The 19,323-nt window shown below is 41.3% G+C and overlaps 2 pseudogenes; one reads left to right on the top strand and one right to left on the bottom strand.

Annotated features, from left to right (window-relative positions):
* Nucleotides 1-1,710: 1,710 nt before the first annotated feature.
* Nucleotides 1,711-7,655, top strand: LOC129485389 (tripartite motif-containing protein 43-like; annotated as a pseudogene).
* A 6,821-nt stretch (nt 7,656-14,476) lies between these two features.
* Nucleotides 14,477-18,036, bottom strand: LOC129485388 (cell adhesion molecule-related/down-regulated by oncogenes-like; annotated as a pseudogene).
* Nucleotides 18,037-19,323: the final 1,287 nt, after the last annotated feature.

The raw sequence follows: 19,323 nt of genomic DNA, 5'->3' as shown, positions 1-19,323 counted from the left end.
CATTTACTTAACCTATTTACAAATTAACATTTTCGTCATCTGTCTTGCTACATGTTCCTCAAATTAAGGTTATGATTAATTTTTTACTTAATGTATTTCTAAGTTATTTGTATAGATTGTAAGCGTTTTGCAACAGTTTCCAAATATCTAGTAGTTTTTTAATCTCTGTGGGTTCTATAAATGGCTTATGGGTGTTGTAATTTATGTGTATAAATGTGTTACATTCTACCGTACTAGTGGTAATGTGCCTGTGTTACAATGTATGGCTATATATAGGTAGAGAGTGTATTGGATGATTCGGGCAAACATTTTTTTTCTAAAAAATGGTAAAAGTCTCTTCACAAACTTCAGTCTGTCAAAGAAAGCAAGAAATGAGTATTTCTGCAGAAAAGTCTCACTGGCAATCATGCAGAAATGTCAGAAATAGAGGGATCATATATTTATACAGTGTAGAAACCAGGATTTAGGTTGTTCATTTCTTTGTTTCTTTGTTTGCTTTAGACAGGGCCACCCAGGCTGCAGTGCAGTGGTGGAAATAAGACTCACTATTGCCTCTACTTCTCACTTCAAGCAATCCTTCAGCCTCATCTCCCAAAGTAGCTGGGACTACAGGTATGGGCCGTCATGTTCGGCTGTTATACACACATATATATTTATAGAGATAGGCCGACCTAGACATTTTGCCATGTCGCCAGTCTAGAACTCCTGAGCTCAAAACACCCTGCCTGACTTGGCCTCCCAAAATACTGTGATTTACAGGCTTGAGCCACCTTGCCTGGCCTACGTTTATTTTTCCTCTTTTTTTTTTTTTCATAACATACATTTAAAATTCTGACTTACTGTCTAGTGCCTATTATTATTGCGTAATACTTACTCGTTTTCTGACTGCGTGAAAGAGTAATGATAATGCTTCCAAAGAGCTTAGAAAATATTTCTATCCTTTGTGTACTCTCCTACAGTTTATCAATCTTTTTGTAATTTTAATTACCTGTCTTTTAAAAATGTCATAATATTAACCAGTACATCCCCAAATTAACAGACAGTAAAGGAACAGTAAACACGCCAGAAAGTTTCTGTTGATTGAATTAACAGAGCAGCCTAGAAAAGCAATGATTGTTTGTTTTGCCTTGGAGAAGTGCCTTTACCTCGATTTGTCTGTTTTATCTTGGAGAGTAAAGGCTAGCTTTTTCTGATTTGACTCTAAGTATGAGTTCTGCTCTAACATTTTCAAGCAAGGTCCTTCTGGAAAAGTCACGATGGATGGTTGTTACAGTTAAATGAAAAAGTGACAGTAGAAGAGCTTAGTTCGCTTGCCTTCTCTAAACCAATCACTGGCAATTAAGAGTGTTACTGATTCTCAGACAATTCGAGACTCAACCCTTGAGTTTACAGGTTGATGAAACCTTTGAAGCCCAAGCAATTTTGTGGACACTAACCCCTCAAAAAATACGACATTCTTCTATGCAAGAAAATAGAGTTTGGAAAGCTGGCCCTGTGTTGATTGGAGAACAGTCACGTTTTCTTACAGAGGTCGATATCTCTTAGTGCCTTGGTTTTCTATTTTTCCTATCTCTGTTGTTGCAAATCAAAGCCTATTCTTCTCTAGAAAGAAAGGATATTATTCAATTGCAACCTGATTCAAACTTTGCTTGGACCTTTGTCTCTCCAGGGTAGAAGATTAAATTCTTGTGGTTTTCTTTCCTTAGGAAAATGGACTCAGACTTCTCACATGCCTTCCAGAAGGAACTCACCTGCGTCATCTGCCTGAACTACCTGGTAGACCCTGCCACTGTCTGCTGTGGGCACAGCTTCTGTAGGCCCTGTCTCTGCCTTTCCTGGGAAGAAGCCTGAAGTCCTGACAACTGCCCTGCGTGCAGGGAACCATCACTGAACAAGGACTTCAAAACCAAAATTCTTCTGAAGAACTTAGTGACCACTGCGAGAAAAGCCAGTCTCTGGCAATTCCTGAGCTCGGAGAAACAAACACGTGGGACCACACGGAAACAAAGAAGATGTTCTCTGACATGGACAAGAGTCTGCTCTGCTTGCTGTGCGCCACCTCTCAGGAGCACGGGGCTCACAAACACTATCCCACTGAAGAGGCAGCTGAGGAACACCAGGTAAGAGATAGTTCTGCGATCACCTGAAAGCTGGAAGGTGGCAGAGTTAAAGAGATTAGAAGGACGATGAGAATCATCATGGTGATTACTCCATTCTTTACTGAGTGCCAGGTGCTGTTCTAGGTACCAATGATGAAATTTTGAATAAAATGTGCAACTCTACCTTCCTTCATGAAGCTTGGACCCAAACAGAGAGTGAACAAGTAAATGTCATTATTATTGATTCTACAGTTCAATGCTAAAGGCATTGAAAAGCCACCAAAACTACTAGCGCAAAGAAACGTATTTTGGAAATATATTCAATATTATTGGACAAACGAGTATGGGACTAGCACACTACAAAATCTGGGGGCTAGCATAGTGGGTTCTGAAGCAGGATGCTAATGCCAAGTTACAGGAAATCTTCACTTTTCAGTTCCCTAATCTGTTCTGCCTTCCGAAACCTCAAACTGAAAAATATCCATTGAGGATGAGCAGTGAAAAATTTGTTTTTCTTTCCCCTTTCTAATGTATTTATGTATTATGTCCCTTGCTTGTGTATACCACTCAGAGTGTGGAATTTATGGTGTTTCATTTTCTGTTGTTCAACCTAGTAATTCTTTTGCAGGAGAAGTTCATAAAGCAAATGAGGATTTTATGGAAAAAGATTCAAGAAAATCAGAGAAATCTAAGTGAGGAGAGAAGAACAGCCTTCCTCTGGAGGGTAAGTATGACACCAGGAGTCCTCACGACCAGCTTGAGACAGGCATGCTGAGAGCATTTATATTAGCAACTTGAGTTGAAATTTTCATATACCAGATTTTGTCATGTGTTTATTCGTAGGCTGGAAAACAACCAGACTGTTCAATATAACAATTGTGCAGGTTTTCTGTAAATGCTTTTCAGATAAATAAAAATAGATATAAATTCTGAAGGACAAGTAGATGCTTAAAATTTGTAAGTATTTCAGGCAGAGATTTCTGTATAAACGAATTATGTAATATTGATTAAATAGTATATAATTGAGGAATAAAGGCATTTAATGGTGAATATGATGTTGTCCAGGGGTAAAAAAGCAGGTGGGATCAGTAATTTAAGAAATGTGCCTGTGCTGGTGAAATCTGACATCAAAGGACCCAGATGATGCCAGCTCAAGTAGGAGAAAATGTAACACGATGAAAAGCTGAGGAGAAGGGACAACAAATGACCGGGGGAGTGAGAGAATAAATATGTCAATATTGAGAGGAGAAACACAATGGAATGGAGATTCATGTTCTCAGAATGGCAGGGCAATTCAGAGCCTGTGGCTTTTGAAGGAAGAAAGATGGGAGACAGAAAATAAGTAGTCGGTTTGAGAGGTGGGGGTTAAATTTTTTACTAAGATCCTTTCCGTGTGATGGCTTCTGATCCTGATTATAATATACTAACAGCATCTCTACTTAGAGTGATTGTTTGCACTGTGAAGTACAAATGTTTGAGACTACAAACTAATTGAATAACAAAGATTATATATATTATTGATGACAATTTAACAATCAATCATAAATTTTAGTTGTTTTCTAATGGTATTTCAGATTTAAGAGGACATATATTTAAACATTTAAATCTAAAGGGCTTTTTCGCAGGTGTTCGAGAATTAATGAATTACATAAATTTTGAAGGAAGGTCTTGCTTAACTCATCATCCTGTTTGTAAAGGGTGGAAAATAAAAGAAGGAATGAGGAGGATGAATTTGTGTGTTCTGTGAGGTGGAAGTAGACCTAAGCATTTAGCCTACAAAGCCATGTCCCTACAGAGCGATGTGGTTTTTTGGGCACAGATGATCAGGAATAAGTATAGGAAGCTGCATCCAGCTCTCCATAAAGGAGAAAAGCAACATTTAGAGAGACTGAACGAGGAATACCAAGAGATTTTTCAGCAACTGCAGAGAAGCTGGATCAACATGGATCAAGAGTAAACACTTGAAAGAAATGTATCAGGAACTAATGGAAATGTGTCATAAACCAGATGTGGAACTGCTCCAGGTAAGGACTGAAAGAAAGCTTTATGGAATTGTGCAACTAGATTTCCATAGAACGTTTTCTACCACAAGCTTCCTCCTCCAGCACATTTCATTCAAACTCTGGAAGAAAAAAATTCATGTGAAAATTCTATTTTTGTTTCCATAGGATAATACAAAGAAATTAGGGAAAAGCTAACATTTCCTTCTTCCTCCTTTTGGGAAGTCGTAGGTTTGAAATGCTCTTGATTTGAGCCACATTACCCTTCGGGGACTAGCCCTGAAAAAGACCACATTGTAGACAGCTGCAGCAATGCGCAGTCACTACTCACACCTTTCTCTCTCACTCTAATTTAGGTTCCTGAATCTATCAGAAATAGATTATGTCAATAGGTCTTACCGGTATAATAAGTGTTAGAGATGAGAATACATTTTAAAACTGTTGCAGTGATAGTATGTGGTAATTCTAAAGTTTTCAAAACCTAAAGAGCAGATCCTCAGAATAGCAACTTGTTTGTTTGTTGGTTTGTTTGTTTGTTTGAGACAGAGTCTTCTGTCATCCAGGCTGAAGTCCAGTGGCCCAATCTCAGCTCACTGCAAGTTCTGCCTCCCTGGTTCAAGCAATTCTCCTACCTCAGCCTCCCTAGTATCTGGGAATAAAGGTACGCACCACCGCACACAGCTAATTTTTTTGTATTTTTAGTAGAGATTTGTTTTTGCCATGTTGTCCGAGCTAGTCTGGAACTCCTGACTTCATCTGATCTATCCACCTTGGCCTCCCAAAGTGCTAGGATTACAGGTGTGAGCCACCTCACCCAACAGGAATAACAACTTTCTAAAGAAGTCATTTTTTTTTCTGTCTCTCTCTACAGGATTTGGGAGACATGGTGGCAAGGTATGTTATTGGCCATCAGTGCAAGCTGGAGCACAAGGCATGGTATGAAAAACATCAAGCTGTTTCCAACAAAGTGAAAACATAATTTACTAACACCACAATGTGTCATTGTGATTGTGTGGGTGTGTGTGTGTACTCATGTGTTTGTGTTGTGTGTTGAATGTTACCTATGTCTTTTATCAGACATTAACCTTTTCTTACTTTTCCAAGTAACTCAGGCGGTTATGTTTTGAAGAGTTCAATGCAGAAGTTGCTAGAATACGATTGCCTCTTTTTAGGATTCAGAGTCATAATTAGAGATCAGCTATTTGGTGGCAGATAGGGAGAGAGGCATTTATCTTTCAGTGGCAGTAGGTTAGATATGGAGTGAAGAGTTAGAAAGATACCCTAAGAGCCAGAAACCCATCCTAGGATTGTGGAGGTACATTACAATATCAGAAGTGGGTTTGAATGAAGCATTTTCTGTTGGAATCTGTTTCTTAAACACAGACATCAGAAACCTAACCAACTCAACCTACTTCCTTGCAGGAGTGAGTCCGTGCTGCTGCACATGCCGCAGCCTGTGAATCCAGAGCTCACTACAGGGCCCATCACTGGGCTGGCGGATAGGTTCAACCGCTTTCTAGGTGAGTGTCACCCTCTTGGTGGGATCCACATGCAATGCCTTCAATTCTGGTTTTCTATGGGCAGCTTTCTCAGTGTAATGATCTTTCATCTAGAAGAAAATGGCCTGTGAATAGGTATTTATATTTATAGTTTCATTGTCATCAAACAGACAAAACTAAATAAAAGATGGTGGAACCAGCCATATAACAAATTTCTTAGGAAAGTAAAACATGCAGAAGGGCCCTTTAGGATGTAGAACCATTCTTGTATGGTTCAACCGTGATACAATTTCCTGTATACAATTATTACAGGAAGTATACAGACCTGAATTAATTCAGGACATTTCAATTTCAAATTCAGTGCAGGTAATGACTGATTTGAGTGACAGTGTTTTTTTAAATACATTTCAGGTGAAGTTTCATAGCATTTATAATTTTAATCGTGTGCAATTTAATCAACTAAAGCATACACGGGTAACTTATATAACAATGCAAAAACTGAGAATCTGTGAACGATAGGAACGTGATTTGTTGGTTGATGAGGCCTTAGATAGAACTCCAGGATAGATCATGATAAACCCAGCAGGTAAAAGATGTCTGTGCCTGAATCTGGAATGAAAGTCAGATAATTCTTGCAAGGAAGCTGCACTTTTCAGAAGGCAGAGTCAGATTTTCTCTTTAAGTATGAATTGACTAGTTTAAGTGGCAGATTATAATATTTCCGGCAAAGTGATAACTTTCTTATTTGGGTTTAAGGATGGCTTCCCACCTCATCTCCTGTCCCAAGCCTCCTGCTCTGCCCTGACAGAGAAGAGACAATGAATGTTAATTTTATTGCTATGGACTTGGCTTCAGTGCAAGAGCTTCCAGTTTTTCAGTTGTTATGAATGGTCGCTAACTAGACATAGACATGACCTTCCTCCCCTTTATACTTTTGGAGTTTATAGAAATTGCGATCATTGAAGTTTAGGCGTTTACTTGTGCAGATATCCTAACACTCTTTGATTCCAACATTTTTCCAGACAGAAGTTTCTTTCTAATCTTGACCTGTGTTTTCTAGTGAGAATCTCTTTCTTATCTGAACATAAGAATTTATAAACTGCTTTTCACTGGAACATTCTCTTTTTTCCACCGTGGAAAATTCCTTCACTTGGGAAGTAACCAATTACAATATCAGGCTGTTTGAGGATGTGAGAAGTTTGAGGTTTAGACCTGAATCTTTGCATTCTGACAGATCTGGCTATTTTGCTGCATGGGGAGCCTGGGTATTCTCCTCTGGCAAACACTACTGGGAGCTGGATGTGGACAACTCTTGGGACTAGGCTCTGAGAGTCTGTAAGGACTCCTCGATAAGGAAGAATAGCACAATGGTTAAATCTAAGGACGTATTTCTTCTTTTATGTGCCTGCTGTCCTGACCTATATTTCCAGGGATAACCTGGCATACGTAGACACTATGTAAAGCTCACATCCATTAGAAGTTTATAACACTATGTTTTCATGTGACTGTTTTCTTATTCCTGCAGTGCATATTTCCTGGGATAATAAAATAACCACTTGGTACATTCCCGTTGTTTGAATTTCTGAGACAGCTACTCTTTGGTTCTGATCATCTCAACATTGCCCCAACTCCAACAAAATCTAAGTGTTTTCCTGATGGCGAGCCCTGCCATTCACCCTTGGAAGATATTACTGAGAGGTGGATGTTGGGCAGTGTTGGCACTGGGCTGTTGGATTTTGCAATGATTCTTGCCCAATGAGAAATGACATGCTGGTTAACTTCAAGAAAATTTTTCTACTTTTTTGTGTCAAGAAGGCTACCGGTGTCATCTCAAGACCTCTTCCCCACTATTATTTCAGTATCCAGAAAGACATCTAGGCCAGATTGGGGTGTTTCTAGATGATGAATGTGGCATAGTAAGCTTTGTTAATGTGGCCAAGAGTTTTCTCATCTGTAGCCTCTCTGGTTCTTTCCCTTACCCTCTTACAACTGTGCTTTGCTTTGCTTTGCTTTGCTTTCTTGGATTTGCACTCAAAGAATCAGAGATAGGTCAGTAACATGACTAAAGGTATCAGAAACACCAACTTCTGAGAATGCTAACCTACTGAATACTTGACATTCTTTATCTTTTTCTATGAAACTTTGTACCATTTTTAAAAGTGTGGAGGTATACATTTGTTTTGATTTTCATTAAACTACTCTCTCTTAGAATACTGCGCATGTCTTTTCTTTTATGCTGTATCTTTTCTTTCCCTTGATTTCCAAGCCAGCCCAGGTAAATGAATACCCGAGTGTGTTTATCCAAACTGATGGGTTAATGCAAGAGCACAGGTTTCTTCCCCCTGAACTGGAATTTTCTTTTCTCTGTTCCACATCTGCAAGTCCCATTTCATCAAGTGTAAGTTCCAACATTTCTTCAGGGAATTCTTTCTTTAGCTCCTGGACTAGATTAGGCTATTTGTTTTAAAGACTCAGAAAACCTTACACTTTTCTTTGTAAAACTCACAGTGTAATAGTAGGCATCTTTTCTGCTTCTCAGGTTACAAGAAAAGGATTGTGTTTGTACTACACACAGGTATATTCCAAGAAAGTACACAATGCTTAAAATACAACTAACATTCATTAATTGTCAGTTTGAATAAAAGAATAAATGCACAAAATAATTGATAAAAACATATGATACAACTGTTTAAAAGGCTACCAAGTTTACCCCTGTATTCCTTTTGATTTTGACTACTGAATGTAACCAAAATCAACAGGGATACTGAGAAATATTATTTAATAAAGTTATAAATTGGACTGCTTATCCAATTGATAGGCTCAGTCAATTTTCTTTAGCTCAGGAACAAACTATTGATGGACACAGATCTTAAGAGAGTGACAATGATACAGATAAAAAGGCTGAAAACCTGTAAGATTTTAGTAATTTCATGGATGGCATCCTACAGACAGTTACCTGGGAACATGTCATTACCAGAATAGAAAGTAAGACCCACTTTTTGCTTCAGAAAATACAGAATACTCAGAAGCCTCATTACATTTTAAGAAAACTGCACATTTATTTAGGTGTTTGAAGTTTTTAAAATACATGTACAGTAAAATATCCTTATTATCAGAAATACCTATATTTTTATTGTGTTAATTTTGTATGAAGACTTTCCTAAAGTATCGACTGGAAATTGGATCCAGGACTCCCCACAGATACCAAAATCCTTAGATGCTAATAATCCTCAGATGTCCTTACAAAAGATGAGGAAGTATTTTCATGTAGCCTAAGCACATCCTCTAATGTACTTTAATAATCTCTAGATTACTTAAAATACTTAATGCAATGTAAATGCTATGTAAGTAGTTGTTACACTGTATTATTTAGGGAATAATGACGAGCAAAAAAAGTCTGCACATGTTCAGTGAAAAGGTAATCATTCCATTTCTTTCCTGAAATTTTTTAATCCATGATGAGTTGAATCCATGGGTGCCGAACCCATTCATAGGGAGGTCCAACTGTATATCAAATATCATATTTCATGGTGTATTTTCTAGCATTTAATCTAATTGCTGGCAATATGGCACACAACAAACATATCAAAAGTTTCTGATATGTGTTTTTTGAATTTATTTAAAGCAATCTAGGAATGCCTACTTTAATGAGGATTGCTGAGAACAAAGTCTAAAAAAGGCCAACTCCATTTATAAAGAGTAACTCTGATCCAAAAGTTTAATGACAGATGGGTTACGTAATGGGTTATTTCAAGGATAGGAGTAATGCAAACATACAATTCTGTAGTCATTTATGTTTTAATAGCATTATACTGTTTTAACCATCCTCATCTTGTATATAATCTCATTGTATATTAGAATATTACTATTAGAGCAATAAAGAAGAATGATTAAATACGGTCAGCTTTTTGCTTTTGTTTTGTTTTGTTTTGTTTTTGACACAGGCTCTCACTCTGTCGCCCAGGTTGGAGTGTACTGGTGAGATCACGGCTCGCTGCAGCCTCGACCTCCCCAGATCAAGCAATCCTCCGACCTCAGCCTCCCAAATAGCTGGACTATAGGCTGAACTGTCATGCCTGAGTAATTTTGTTCTTGCTGTTGCTAGAGAGAGAGGGTCTCACCTGGTTGCCCAGGCTTCTCTCAAGCTCCTGGCTCAAGTCATCCTCCCACCTCAGCCTCTAACAGTGCTGGGACTATAGGCATAAGCCACGAGGCGAGGCCTAAATACAGCCAATTCAACTGAAATTTAAATTATTTGTGTTACTCTCTCTTTCATTATAAGAATAATCTGTGTCTTAAAATGTGTTCTTGAACATGAATTACTTTATGATTGCCCCTTCATAAGAATAGTTCTTAATGTTTAAGAATAATTCACAAAAATATGAAAATTCCTTCATAAACAATGACTTGAATTAATAGAAGGAATACTAGATACAGGCAGTGGATAATCAAATTTTAAGTGAATTTTCTTATTCTGTCCTACAATTGTAAGAGAAAGTGATCCTCCCACCTCAGCCTCTCAAAGTACTGGGAATTATAGGCGTGAGCCACCATGCCTGGCATAAATATGGCCAATAATTTAAACTTCAGTTGAATTGGCTGTTCTTATAAGTTTATGAGAGAAATATGTTTCTCTTGTAGTTGTGAGGACTGGATGAGATAATGCACATACAACCTCCACTGATAGGGTAGAATCTCCACCCCGAACAGCAGGTCTAGCGTTGCTATGCCCAAGTTTCCCACTGGCTGTATCTTCCATCCCTCAAGGGATAAGACAAAACACCATCCCCCTACCTACTCCAGCACAGACTTGTAGAGCGTGTGTGAGTGCTAGAGAAGCCACTGTCAACTCCTTTGCAGTGATGCAGAGATTCATGTAGGAGGACTGACAGGCCGTAAAAACTGAGAGCTTTGCTCAATGCCTCTCATTAATGATTGATTTTGAATCAGTCATGAAAAGGTACATTCCCAAGGGCATCGTCAAAAACAATGGAGACCTCGGTTAGGAACATTAAAGAGGAGCTTGGAATCTTTAGCCTGCTTTGTACCAACGAACAAACTTCTGACAGCCAGCCAGAAGTTCACCAGAGAAAACCAGGCAAAGAGAAAGCCAAGAAAAAGTGTCTTTGGATCACTAATTTCTGGAGATCTGGAAGGCTGTGTATCTGTGCCAGCCTGCACCCACTCAAGAGCAATCAAGGTATAACGTGGACAAATTTGTAAGCACTCCCCAAGCTAACCACTGATTCATCAATAAAGAGCATTTAGCCCTACTGGCTGAAGAGCTAAAGCACAAATTCTGAGTGAACACTGGGTGAACAATAAATTCTTCTGTTCCAGGGAGTGATTCCTAGAAGCTAGACCTAAAAATAAAATCACAATCGTCTCCGGTGATCTGGAAGACTGACCATGCACTGTCGTAGCAGTAACCAGAGAGAGGATCTCTGAGCTGTTAGTCCGCTGAATGTGGGACATAATTGTCAACTTCCTGATCTGTGAAAGCAGTCTCCAAACCACACACACATTAAATGGTAAAGGATAAAAATCTAACTAACTAGGAAGGCTTAGCCACAACTTTTGAAATACAGATTTAGGTAGAAATAGAGGTAAATAGATACGAATATTGCTGAGTTTCACGTTTAGCTGAATTCATAGTAAATATTTATCATTGTGAATATGTTCATCTCAGAAGCCAAAAGCATACCTACTCTCAGATGAAGGTTGTATATATATATATATATACATTTATATGTGTGTGCATGTATATAATATATATATATTTCAAAGCAGTCATTCATATATATATATTTCAATTAGTAAGCTTATTTTCCAAGCACTATTTTTCATATATTTTATATATATATATAGTCCCAGCACTTTTAGAGTCTGAGGTGGGAGGATCACTTGAGCCAGGAGTTGGAGAGAAGCCTGGGCAACAAGGTGAGACCCTGTCTCTCCAACAATGGCAACAACAAAATTACTCAGCCATGTCAGCTCAGCCTGTATCCAGCTATTTGGGGGGCTGAGGTCGGAGGACTGCTTGATCTGGGGAGGTCGACACTGCAGTGAGGCGTGATCTTACCACTGCACTCCAACCTGGGCGACAGAGTGAGAACCTGTCTCAAAAACAAAACAAAACAAAACAAAAAGCTGACTGTATTTATCCATTCTTCCTTATTGCTCTAATAGCTGAATCCTAATATACAATGAGATTGTATACAAGGTGAGGATGGTTAAAAGAGTATAATGCTATTAAAATATAAATGACTATAGAATTGTATGTCTCCATTAACCTTGTCATTGGAATACGGATCCTGTCACCTTGGTAGTCAGCATAGTACCCAGTAGGTAGTTTTTAAATATTATATCATAATGATTTATTAATGTGGAGAAGATCAATCCAAAGACAGCTCCAATGTCCTTGTCACTCAGAGGCAGCAGTGGTCAGGAGTTCTGCTGACCAGGGCTTTAGGTGCCTGTTTAAAAGGAAGACATTCTGGAAAAAATTCAGGAAACTTCAGAAAATAAACAACAACAACGACAAACACCTTTCCTTCCAAAATAAGTATTTTCTGACACTCACACCTTCAGGCTGTTGCCCCTGTTGGAAGTGAGAGAATGACTAGTTTCTGGCAGTGTGACACCATGAGCATGCTCCTAGGCTAATGGAGCAGACGGAAGAGCTCCCTCCAAGAGAGGCTCCCTGCAGCCCTCCCCTTTTTTCTTCTGAAAATGTGGATCTTTCTTTTCAAGCCACGACTTCAAGTCTTATTTTGTTCCTACTCTTAGAAACAGTCAAAAATAGCCCCATACCGGCCATTTTAGGAATCAATGTAATTTTAAAGCAGAGGGATACTAAAGCATTATTTGTCTCTCTGGCCTGGGTTCCTTTTCCGCATACTGCAATCATTCAACTACATCTTACACTCTACCATGTCCACGACACTGCTTATGACTAGTGACTAGAAGACTGAACATCACTTGTGCCCACGTGCAGATAGAGAGAATGTTGTCTGGTCACATCACCACTTTAGTGGAAGGCACTCTTTTAAAATTCATCAGTCAGGTCTGCTATTATAAACAACTGTAGTTGACTTCAAAGTGTTCTCAGAAAGTCTGATAATACACTATTGAAAGACGGTTTTCCATCTGAAAACCTGACTGCTGGCAACTTTCAATTGGCCGCTGCATTTCCTCTGCGCTGAAGCAGCCAAGAGATGGAATCAGTTGCATGAGGAGTTCTTACTGCCACTACAGTTGTTAGAAAATTTGGAATGATCCCTCTGCCCTCCAGGTGATTGAAAGCTATGCAAAACAAGGTTGTTTCTTACTGAGAGCAAGGAAGCAACGGGTAAGAAAACTTTTCAGGCATAAATAATATAAAAGGGCACACATTTTAAGACACATTCACATGACATTATACTGCAAAAAAAAAAAAAATAAAGAATGATTTTCTCCGATTTGAATTAAGATCCTTCACACAGCTCACTCCCAGGCCTGTTTTGTGCAGTTGGTTACAGGCTTGAAGTCAGAAGATGACTGGTTGTTTGCACATCCTCCACTTTCCTGGGGACGCTGGAGGACCCCTGAGGGGCTGTCCAAAGGAATACCAGGCGGAGGCCATGTTGTCTTTTCAGCACCGTCCTCTGAGATAGGTGGCAAAATAAGAGGATACCAATGTAAATTGTTGCTGTCCGTTTCTGAATAGACACAGCTGTCTCCTCTGCTGAACTCTTCTGGATTTTCTGTGCGAACGCAGATGACATCGTTTCTATTATCCTGACAGCACTTTTTTCCTCCTCTGTAATAACACACTTTGTGGATGAACCAAAATCACCAAAAACTGCCACGGACACTGTTACAGGGCCACTCAAAATAATACCAACGCTATTTTTGGCAAGGGATTGGTAGAAACTCAAAAGAGAGGAGTTAAGAGAAAGAATTGTCAAAGTTCTCTGATGAATCTTTATATGTTCCATGTTTCTATCCTACTATTTTCCATTATGCAACCATGAGCTATGAGTGGTCACAGGTTTGGCAGAACAATGTAGTTCTACAGGTCCACCACGTTTCTGGACGGTAGAGAGTGGCTCAGAAGTAAAATCAGGTGCCAAGTCTGAACTCATGGAAGAGCAGAGAGTCATGACAGTAACATACAGCAATGTCCATATGGGCCCAAGATTCACATGCAGAGCGCCAGATTACAGAAGCAGGCAAGGCAGGCTTCCAGAGCAAAACCCAGGCCTTGATTCACTTTCCAAGGTACTACAATTCAGGGTAATCAGACGCATTCCTTAACCTTGGCTCCTTTCTGTTTACTAAAGACTTTGATCAGTCTTCATGCTGTCCACAGGGAGTCTCCAAAAGTCAGAGTAACAGTTGGCTTACATCTTCAGTGTTTCAAGTCTGCAAGGTGTATATGATTGTGCTTCGGGGGGGAAAGCAGAGAAGCCACTTTCTGTACTTACAATGGAGTTCACTTCAGTGTTATAAACATCACCGCAGTCCCGCTTGTAATAAAGTCCAGACTAGCAATCTGCCTTTGGGTTGAGCTGTTCTCCTACAAGATAAGCTGTTAAGTCATGTCTTGATTTTAGATCTCTCGGCCGGGCGGGCTAAGCATCCAGAGTCACTGTGGGGCCACCGGCTGGGAAAGCCCCCCTCAGATCCTTCCCTCCGACGCCCGCGGCGGCTACTACGATGGCGGCTGCTATGGTGGCGGCTATGGCGGCAGCGGCTGTGATCCGAAGGGGTCCCTCCACACACCACGCAGGGCAGAGGAGGGCGCGGTGTCTTGCAGGCCAGGATGCAGGCGCTGGGTAGGTCAGGCGGGCGCTGGGTCCTGGTTCTTCTGGCACCTTGACACTGGAGCCCGGCATCAGGGCTCAGTGTAGGGGACCTGGGGCGCGCCCCCGCGGCAGCGCTCCTCCAGGCGGAGGGGAGTGGACATGTAACACGGCGGGTTCAGGGCTGCCCAGAGCATGCCCTGTGAGAGACAAGAGAGTCCGGTTGTAGAGTCCGCCTCCAATAAGTAGTTTCTTAAGCCCATCCCTCTCCGTCCACTCACAAGTAGACCACAGAGTCTACTTTGCCCATACTGATGTCTCTCTGTATTCTATGCTTAGCTGCCAATTATAAGTGAGAACATACAGCATTTAATTTTCTGATCCCGCATTAATTTGCTTAGGATTACAACCTCCAGTGCCATTCCCATTGCTGTAAGAGAGTTGGTGTGCCCAGAGTAAAATCCTCCATTTAAGCTCCCATTCACAATTACACTGACCCCATTGAGAACCCTATGGTGAAGGTGGGAACAGCCACTGCTGAGACCGCCGTGGCTCAGTAAACCCCCATGAACACTTCCATTTATTTCATTTGCTCCTGAGAGAGTGGTGTATTATTACATCATCTGTCCATTAATATCTCATCCTTGATAGAGGTATCCTGGAGCATCATATTTCTGTATGATATTCTGCTGGCGATTCTTCCACAGGCACGATTCAATGAAAAACATAAGAATGAGGCCCAAGACACCCAGCATACAGCCAAGGATCAGATATAACATGTCACTGCTTCTGTCAGGGCTGGTTGCTGGCCTCGCATTTCCTTCACTTCCTGAGGAATTCAGAGGGGTACTCAAGCCTTTCGGATACTCAGAAGCTCCAGGAGCACATTTCACTTTAGTCTCGCAGATCATCACATTGCTAAACTCACTTTCTTCTTCACTGAAGCGCTGCATTTTAATGCCATAGGAAGTTTCTGACAGCAGATGGCCAATCATGTGCCACTCCTTTGAACCTTCTGTAACATCCCTCTTATAAACATTGGTGTTGTCATTATCTGTGGGTCAGTAATAGACACAAAAGAATGGAAGTGTTGTTGTTACTTCGTGGAATGCATGTCCACATTAGCACAATCTGAGTAACGCTGACAGCCTCTGTGTATACAATGTGAGGTCCGTTATTGCACAGTTGGAAAAAAGTCTGGGGAACCCAGTCACCGGATAAGGATGAGACGCTGATCTCTGAAAACTCTCTTCATAATGGTTGATAGCAGTGACCCAAAATTTGTATGTTGAACCTGGTTCTATACTACAAACTTGCACAGAAATTTTGGAAGGAAGGATATGTTCAGCTGCCACCAGCCAGTCACTGGTCCTCATCCATTTATATTTGACCTTGAAGGCAGCGATTGAAGAATTCCCAATTGCCCAAGGAAATCAAGTGACATAGACCAACGTCTCTGATGCAGTGGAGATAATCAGGTGATCTGGTGCCTCTGGAGCGCCACTGTGCCTAGATGAATCTGTAAGCACCACTCCAAAATTGTTGTTTGCAGCTTCTGAAACAACAGGATACTTGGGGGTGCCTACGAGTTGAGAGGACGTCTGGGTGTTTTTTGATGATGCTGTCTTTTCTTTGCTGGTTCAGAAGGTAAGCATGGCAGGTGGGTTTTCACTTGCATCACTTCTTGCAACCATCAAGAGTTCATAAAGACCAGATGGCTCCATTTCAGCTAAATGAAGCTCACTTTCACTTCCTGGGATTCAAACCCTGTGCCAACTTCCCATCACATTAACTTCATAGTCCAGATTCTGATACTTCACAAAATAGGCATTGATGGGCAGTCCACTTTCCTTGCCTGCCCTCCACACCAGGTTGTATGTACTGGTATGGGGGTCTGTAGGGCTTCCTTTTGGTGGGGACCTCAGGAACAGAGATACCACTAGCATTTTTCTCTGATGTTTCTAGAAACTGCACTGGGATGTACTTTCTCTGGAAATGAGCTGAATAATCCAGTTTCTGAACAATCTCTTATTTTTTTTCATTATTCTGGGTAGCAACATAAAGTGTGACTATTTCTCCTTTTGTTTGTTTCAAAAAGAACAACCATGAGAGGTGCTTCTGCCTGCATGGTACCATGTTCATCTGTAGCTTCACAGATGTTTTTCTCCACATGCTCCCGCATCACAGCCTGAGTATGGAGAGGGCTCAAGCCAGCTTGGGACATGATGAAGTAGACAGGCTCTAGCTCCAAGATTCCAGGTCTTGGTAAGTTTGACTTTTGGGATTTAGATCTAAGGACTTAAGAGAGATGGCTGGTTATCAATCCATGGCGGTCATACCAACAAATGACCGGACCCAACAGCCTCGTGGCACTGAAGGACAGAGTAACAAAGTCTCCATCTACCACTTTTGTGCTTGCTGGTGTCAAAATTATAACTTGCTTGAATCCATTGCCTTTTTCTATTTCAAGTCTTCCAGTAGACTGCATAAATCCAATCTCATTATCTGCTAAACACTGGTGTAGCCTAGTACCTTGCATAATAACCCCACTGAATTTCCATCAATTTCCTGCAGTTCAATGTCTTGAGGAAGGATGATTAGGCCACGCATTATGAAACCAGTTATACTTGGCAGCTGGGTTCCTACAAGCATCAGAGATAAAGTGTTCTGTGGAAAATAGAGACACTGTCTGATCCTGTAGTCCCTTAGAGCAGGAGCGTGTTCAAGTACATTAACCATGGATGCCACATATTTTACATCTCCAGAGTTGTTTCGCACCATGCAGGAATCGTTTCCAGAGTCCACTGGGTCAATGCTATCTATGGCAAGATGAGAACACAACCTTCTCCAGTTGCTTCCCGGGGCAATATCCTGCCTGTTCTTTAGCCAACACACTTGAGGAGCCAGGATGCCACTAAACACACACTCCAAAGGCACAGGGCTATGTGAATGAACAGCTAATACCTGTGAACGAGCAGGGGAAGAATGCCAAAATCATCTGAAGAAAGGTGACTCACAAGGAGCTTTTGGCCAATGGGTTCAACTTTTAATTCATGTGTGGCCGGATTATAAGCTGCACATTTATATGATCCCTTGTCCGCTAAGGATACATTCAAAATCTAAAGATGTTCTTGTGGAGGGCTTAAGTAATTCTTTGTGGAATGTTTCAGCCTCTTCCCCTGGATTTTAGCGCACTCCTCAGCTTTGGGGTTACTCTCTGGTACCCTGCAGCCAATGAAACCAGCACCTTTATTATTTTGCTGTAATAAAATGCTTTGCGGATGAATCAAAATCACCAAGACCTGCTGTGGATACTGCTCCAGGGCCACTTACAACAACATGGACCTGTTGTTGAAAATGCATTGGTAGTAACTCGAAAGGAAGGAGTTAAGAGAAAAAACTGTCAAAGTACCCTGATGAATCTTAATATATTCCATGTTTTTGTTCTATTTTTTCCATTATGCCACCTTGAGATGTGAGTGGTCACAGGTTTAGCAGAACAATATAGTTCTACAGGTCCACTACGTTTCTGGATGGCAGAGGGTAGCTTAGATGTGAAATAAGGTGCCGCGTCTGAACTCCCAAAAGAGCAGAGAATCGTAAGAGTAACAGACGGTGGTGTCCATAAAGGGCCAAGATCTGGATGCAGAGCGCGAGATTACAGAAGCAGGCAGGACAGGCTTCCAGAGCAAAACCCAAGGCTTGGTTCATTTTCCAAAATACTGTAGTCCAGGCTAAGCAAACACATTCTTTAACCTTGACTCCTTCCTGCTTACTAAAGACTTCCATCAGGGACAGTCTTCATGCTGTCCACAGGGTGTCTCCCAAAATGAGAGTAACAGCTGGCTTATATCTTCAGTGATTCAAGTCTGCAAGGTGAATACACTTGTGCTTGGGAGGGAAAGCAGAGAAGCCACTTACTCTTCTTAGCCTGGAACTCACTTCAGTGCTAAAAGCACATCATAGCAGTTCTGCTTGCAATAAAGTCCAAACTAACAATCTGCCTTTGGGTTGAGCTTTTCTCTTACAAAATAAGCTGTTAAGTCATGCCTTGATTTTAGGTCTCTCCACGGGGCGGGCTAAGCATCTAGCGCTCCACGGGGCGGGCTAAGCATCTAGCGCTCCCGTGTGGCAGCCAGCTGGGAAAGCCACCCCTGTGTCATGCCCTCCGGTGTGAGGCAGCGGCTGTGGTGGCGGCTGTGATCTGAAGGGGCCCCTTCAGGCCCCGCATGGGGCAGAGGAGGGTGTGGTGCCTCCCACGCCAGGGAAGAAGCGCTGGTGGGGAGAGCGGGCAGCGACGTCCCAGGTCTCCTTGCACTGAGTGACCTCAACAGGGAACCAGGGCTCAGGGGAAGGTAACTGGGTTGGGGGTGGGGTGCGGAGTGACAGGACCCATCCCTGTGGCAATGCGACTCTGAATGGAGGCCTGCCTACAGGTAACCAGGTGGTCACAAGGCCCAACAGGAGCAGGAGAGGAGCAGGAGGAGGAGCGATCCCAGAGAGAGACAGGCAAGGCAGGCTGCAGAGACCGCCCCCAGTCGGTATTTTTTTAACCCGTCCTTCTCCCGCCACCCTCAAGTAGTCCACAGAGTCTATTTTTCCCATATTGATGTCTATGTGTGTTCAATATTTAGCTCCCCCATGTAAGTGAGAACATACAGCATTTGGCTTTCTATCCTGCGTGAATTTGCTTAGAATTAAGGCCTCCAGCTCCATCCACATTGTTGTAAAGGTTGTGATTTCATTCTTTTTATGGCTGTATAGTATTCCATGGTGTATATGTACCATATTTTATTTATACAGTCTACCATTGATGGACTCCTGACTTGATTAGGTCTGTGCTATTTTGAATACTGCAGCCGTGAACATAGGAGGGTATGTGTCTTTTTGGTACAATGATGTATTTTCTTTTGAGTATATACTCAGTAATGAAATAATT

Source organism: Symphalangus syndactylus, chromosome 6 (genome assembly GCF_028878055.3).
Source record: "Symphalangus syndactylus isolate Jambi chromosome 6, NHGRI_mSymSyn1-v2.1_pri, whole genome shotgun sequence".
In the NCBI taxonomy this organism is placed as follows: Eukaryota; Metazoa; Chordata; class Mammalia; order Primates; family Hylobatidae; genus Symphalangus; species Symphalangus syndactylus.
Note: the sequence above shows the minus strand (reverse complement) of the source record. Positions and strands in the feature narration are given on the sequence as shown.